This window comes from Magnolia sinica, chromosome 1 (assembly GCF_029962835.1).
Source record: "Magnolia sinica isolate HGM2019 chromosome 1, MsV1, whole genome shotgun sequence".
Taxonomy (NCBI): domain Eukaryota; kingdom Viridiplantae; phylum Streptophyta; class Magnoliopsida; order Magnoliales; family Magnoliaceae; genus Magnolia; species Magnolia sinica.
The window spans coordinates 38,378,248-38,384,903 of NC_080573.1; the positions used below are offsets into that span (position 1 = coordinate 38,378,248).

At 34.4% G+C, this 6,656-nt stretch overlaps 1 long non-coding RNA gene across 1 annotated transcript; it reads left to right on the plus strand.

Annotated features, from left to right (window-relative positions):
- The first annotated feature begins 452 nt into the window (after window positions 1–452).
- LOC131240710 (uncharacterized) lies at window positions 453–1,196 on the plus strand. Its single transcript, XR_009168856.1, has 2 exons — window positions 453–686; window positions 776–1,196. It is a non-coding gene; the product is annotated as an uncharacterized LOC131240710 (long non-coding RNA).
- Window positions 1,197–6,656: the final 5,460 nt, after the last annotated feature.

Sequence of the window (6,656 nt, forward strand, 5' to 3'; positions counted from 1 at the left end):
GAGGATGGTGCATTAGGCTAATTTCTAACTTTAATTTTTGGTAAGGTGCAGGTTGAAAATGGACCCCTTGGTTAATCAAGATTCGACTGTAATGAATAGGGAGTGGATGACACTAAGTTTCCCAGACCCACGTTTTATTTCTGAAATAAGAAGTTTTTCAAAGTTTGTAGAAGAAAACCTTCCTGGTAGAGAATCCGTTCCTTGTCCATGCACCACCTGTAGATGTGCATATTTTCCGATTTCTTATGATGATATGGAAAACTAGATGAGCTTTATAGTAGCAATCATGCTTCTAGGATGACCGGCATGGATGATGCCCTTACAGAGGTACTAATAAAATTTAAAAATTACTTAAGTTTTATGGTAATTATGAATATCCTAATAACTTGATTTACAATGTTTTACAGTTGGTTGGTTTTGACAATAGAGGGCGAATGCACGGTCTAGGTTGCTCAATAAGCAAGCTAAGACTGAAGAAGTTAGCCCCTGCTTGTTCAAAGGTAGAGAATGTGACAAAAGAAAAAGAGAGCGTAACTCAAGAGTTATTTCAGGTGAAGAAAAAATTAGATAATATGACTGAAGATATAGTTGAGATGAAGAAAACATTGGTGGATATGCAGAAAGAGAGACAGTATACTCAAAATCTCTCATCACCAACAGTCGCTAAATCTACTCAGGCATCGTTGGTATGTAAGTATAAATTTTTTACTGTATTGAGCTTACAATTATATTATAAACGCTAACAATACCAATGCCATTTTATGTGTAAATGTAGCCGGATATTATATATATCGGTAAGAGATGCGACTTCCTTGGTTTTGGAAAATGTGGTGTAGTTGCTCGTGGTGAAGTACACGAAGTTAATCCAAATGCAACTGTCCATTGCTAACCGTTGGATGATGGAGCTTTTGTTGTTATCCTCACTGAGGTTATACAACCTCAAGCTCCTTTGTGGAAAGAAGATGGGTTCACATCTACACTTGGAGAGGCCGGTCCGGGATCATTTGTGCAATGGGGGAAAGAGGCTTTGAGAATTCAATAATTTGAACAAATTTGGTACTCTATAATTGAACATGTGTAGTGTGCATTTTGAACTAATTTTGAACGTGTAGTGTGCATTTTGAACTAATTTTGAACTAATTTGGCACTTTTTAAAAAAAATAATGAATGAATTTTGTACTCTATATTTGAACGTATTTGTAGTCTTAGGCTTTATTTGGTCATCACATTAGTATTTATGAAAACATTTCTTTTGAAAACCAAATGGATCTTAAGCCCTTTTTTAACTCCGCCAATGCAACTCCTTGCATCACCGGTCCCAAGCTCGGGTAAAGGAGGAGGGAGAAGGGCTTTAGAATAAGACCGTTAACTATGGAGGAGATCCTGAAAATGCAGTGAGTATCTTTGGTTTTATGATTTTACTTCTACATTCCTGTATTGATTACTTAAGCATGACAGTTATGCGCATTCTTTCAGGTGGATGTTGCATGTAGGAGGATTGGAGCTGCATATTTCAGATTCAAGCATCTGGTACGTTTCTTGTCAAGAATGCACATGTGTAGTTCATCAAATAATACATTATGTGATATCATGTGCATGATATCTATATTGTAATTACAGTTATTTATAATAATAATAATTTGTTCATTATAGTGCATTCACAATAGTTATCATTGTGGTTACAGTTATTCATTACGTAACAGGTTTTCAGGTGAGATAAACGAGTTTCAAAACAAAACAGTCTACGGTTTTGAGAAGCGATTCCTAGGATGTATGTGTGTTTCAGGGGCCATCTGCACCTTGGAAGCATACAATGGAAGGTAAGGAAAACTCTCGAGTTCCCTAAATCCCATGCATTGGCAATATTAGGCATACTCATGAGCAAGACATGCATAATTCCGTACAAATTGATGGAGCAGACCCAGAAGTGCGTCGGAGCTATCCCGATGTTGAGCGGGTGTCCCTAGAAGGTGGGAACCGATGTTATGACCATGATGAAGCTGTCCATTTTCTATGGATAGCATTGGAGTGGCCTGGCCATTTGGAGAGGCCGTGTTTATGTATTAGCTCGAAATTGTTGGAGCAAACCCTAGTATAACCCTAAACCTAAACCTACACCTAAAACTAAACATCATGGTCATGATGAAGCTATCCATTTCCTATGGATAACATTGAAAGGGCTTGGCCAATTGGAGCAGCCATTTTTATATCTATATTTGCCGGGGACCACACCCTTAACCTATAACATAAACCTATTCTCAAATCCCAAAACCTATAACTATAACCTAAACCTTAACCTAAACCTATAACCTATAACCTAAACCTATAACCTAAACTCAATTCCCTAAACTTTAACCTACAACCTAACCTAAACCTATACTTATAACCTAAACCTATTCTCAAATCCCAAAACCTATAACCTAAACCTTAACCTAAACCTATAACCTATAACCTATAACCTGAACCTATAACCTAAACTCAATTCCCTAAACCTTAACCTATAACCTAACCTAAACCTATACTTATAACCTAAACCTATAACCTACAACATTAACCTTAACCTATAACCTAAACCTATACTTATAACCTAAACCTAAACTTCTAACCTTAACCTAAACCTATTCTCAAATCCCAAAACCTATACTTATAACCTAAACCTAAACCTTAACTTATAATCTTAACCTAAACTTATAACCTTAACCTAAACTTATAACCTTAACCTATAACCTATAACCTAAACCTATACTTATAACCTTAACCTAAACTTCTAACCTTAACCTAAACCTATTCTCAAATCCCAAAACCTATAACCTAAACCGAAAATTAACCTATAACCTATAACCTAAACTCAATTCCTTAAACCTTAACCTATAACCTAAATGCAATTCCCTATACCATAACCCATAACCTAAACCTTAACCTAAACCTATAACCTTAACCTAAAACTTAAAACCTAAACCTAAACCTAAAAAAAAAAATGTATTCTCAAATCCCTAAACCTAAACCTACAACTAATCCTAATCTTATCTAACCTAAACCTAAACCTAAAATTGAAAACCCAAACCTAAACCCGATCCTGAACCCGATTTCCTAAACCTAAACCTTAACCTAATCTTAACACTCTAACCCTAAAGCTTATAACCTAAACCTAAACCTTAACCTAAACTTAAACCTAAACCTTAACCTAAACCTAAACCTAAACCTATGACCTAAAACCTTAACCTATAACCTATAACCTAAACTTATAACCTATAACCTAACCTTAGCCTAAACCTAAAACCTAAACCTTAACCTATAACCTAAAACCTAAACCTAAACCTAAAACCTAAATGTATTCTCAAATCCCAAAACCTAAACCTACACCTAATCCTAATCTCAACTCCCTAACCTAAACCTAAACCCGATCCCGAACCCAAACCCGATTTCCTAAACCTAAACCATAACCTATTCTCGATTCCCTAAACCTATAGTTTAAAACCTAAACCTAAACCTTAACCTAAACCTTAACCTAAACCTATAACCTTAACCTAAACCAAAACCTATGACCTAAAACCTTAACCTATAACCTATAACCTAAACTTATAACCTATAACCTAACCTTAACCTAAACCTAAAACCTAAACCTTAACCTATAACCTAAAACCTAAACCTAAACCTGAAACCTACATGTATTCTCAAATCCCTAAACCTAAACCTACACCTAATCCTAATCTCAACTCCCTAACCTAAACCTAAACCTAAACTTGAAAACCCAAACCTAAACCCGATCCCGAACCCGAACCCGATTTCCTAAACCTAAACCTTAACCTATTCTCAATTCCCTAAACCTATAGCTTATAACCTAAACCTAAACCTTAACCTAAACCTAAACCTAAACCTATGACCTAAAACCTTAACCTATAACCTATAACCTAAACTTATAACCTATAACCTAACCTTAGCCTAAACCTAAAACCTAAACCTTAACCTATAACCTAAAACCTAAATCATAAACCTAAACTTAAAACCTAAATGTATTCTCAACTCCCTAAATCTAAACCTACACCTAATCCTAATCTCAACTCCCAAACCCAAACCTAAACCTAAACATGAAACCCAAATATAAACCAGATCCCGAACCTTAACCCGATTTCCTAAACCTAAACCTTAACCTATTCTCAATTCCTATAACCCTAAAGCTTATAACCTAAACCTAAACCTAAACCTAAACCTTAACCTAAACCTAAACCTAAACCTATGACCTAAAACCTTAACCTATAACCTATAACCTAAACTTATAACCTATAACCTAACCTTAGCCTAAACCTAAAACCTAAACCTTAACCTATAACCTAAAACCTAAACCTAAACCTAAAACCTAAATGTATTCTCAAATCCCTAAACCTAAACCTACACCTAATCCTAATCTCAACTCCCTAACCTAAACCTAAACCTAAACTTGAAAACCCAAACCTAAACCCGATCCCGAACCCGAACCCGATTTTCAAAACTTAAACCTTAACCTATTCTCAATACCCTAAACATATAGCTTATAACCTAAACCGAAATCAAAACCTATACCTTAACCTAAACCTAAACCTAAACCTAAACCTAAAACCTAAATGTATTCTCAAATCCCTAAACTAAAACCTACACCTAATACTAATCTCAACTCCTTAACCTAAACATAAACTTAAACATGAAAACCCAAACCTAAACCCGATCCCGAACCCGAACTCGATTTCCTAAACCTAAACCTTAACCTATTCTCAATTCCTATAACCCTAAAGCTTATAACCTAAACCTAAACCTTAACCTAAACCTAAACCTAAACCTATGACCTAAAACCTTAACCTATAACCTATAACCTAAACTTATAACCTATAACCTAACCTTAGCCTAAACCTAAAACCTAAACCTTAACCTATAACCTAAAACCTAAACCTAAACCTAAACCTAAAACCTAAATGTATTCTCAAATCCCTAAACCTAAACCTACACCTAATCCTAATCTCAACTCCCTAACCTAAACCTAAACCTAAACTTGAAAACCCAAACCTAAACCCGATCCCGAACCCGAACCCGATTTCCTAAACCTAAACCTTAACCTATTCTCAATTCCCTAAACCTATAGCTTATAACCCAAACCTAAACCTAAACCTATAAACTTAACCTAAACCAAAACATATGACCTAAAACCTTAACCTAAATCTATAACCAAAACTTATAACCTATAACCTGACCTTAACTTAAACCTAAAATGTAAACCTTAACCTATAACCTTAAAAAAAAAAAACCTAAACCTAAAACCTAAATGTATTCTGAAATCCCTAAACCTAAACTTACACCTAATCCTAATCTCAACTCCCTAACAAAAACCTAAACCTAAACTTGAAAACCCAAACCTAAACCCAAACTTGATTTCCTAAACCTAAACCTTAACCTATTCTTAATTCCATAAATCTATAACCTATATCTTAAAACTAAACCTATAACCTATAACCTAAACCTAAACCTAAAACTTAAATGTATTCTCAAATCCCTAAACCTAAACTTACACCTAATCCTAATCTTAACTCCCTAACGTAAACCTACAAACCATATAGTGAGACCATTCCTTTTGTGTCAATTTCATTCCTCTTTGAGTTTTTATTAATTCATTAAGAAAAAATGGTTATACAGATACACTTCTTTCACTTTGTTTTTCTTTCCCCCAATGGTCATTCTAATTTATGAATGCCATGACTATTTGTAGGATGATGGAATATATGAAGCTATTACAGGAAGTGACTTTGTCATTACTAAAGTTGCATTTCGAGACAACTCTTCAAAGTACTACATAAATGACCGTGGAAGTAATTTTACAGAGGACACTAAGAAATTGAAAGGAAAAGGAGTGAACTTGGACAACAATCGATTTTTAAATTTTCAGGTGGGTGATGGCTGAAAAAAGCCTATTTACTTGTGAAAAAAATATCATACCGTCAAAATATATCTTATCTTTTAATTCATTATCATTGAAATTTCAAGATGAAGTCGAGCAAATTTCTCTAATGAAACTAAAGATTTCTATTTTCAGCATTATTGTAATTATAATTGCAATTGAATGAATGAACGATTGTAATTGAATTAATGAACGATTGTAATTGATTGTAATTGAATGAATGAATCTTTGTAATTAAATGAATGAATGATTATGCAGGTGGTAATTGAATGAACAAATGATTATATTTTTTTAATGTACAAATTAGCTACGGATATTGACCGTAGCCAATAATTTGACAGTTGTAGCCATTATTAAATTTGGCATATTGCTACTGACTTTTAGCTACAAATAATATCCGCAGCTGTTTATGCTGATCGCTATAGATATAATAGTTACGGATTATATCCGTAACTGTTTTAACCTATAGCTATAGATTGAATCCATAGCTATAAGTTCTAGGCCTATTGTTACGGCACTTACGACTACGGTCGTGCCACAGACTAGCTACGGACTAAAACCGTAGCCATAGGCCTATGGCTACGAATTTTATCCGTAGCCTTTGCACATTTTTCTGGTAGTGAAATCCCAGGCAATAAACACATAAAAATCCAAAATTTAAACATTTTGAAAGCACCTAGTCCTAAGGTTTTTCTAGGGTTTTATACCACCTGAGATGTATCAAATATTTTTT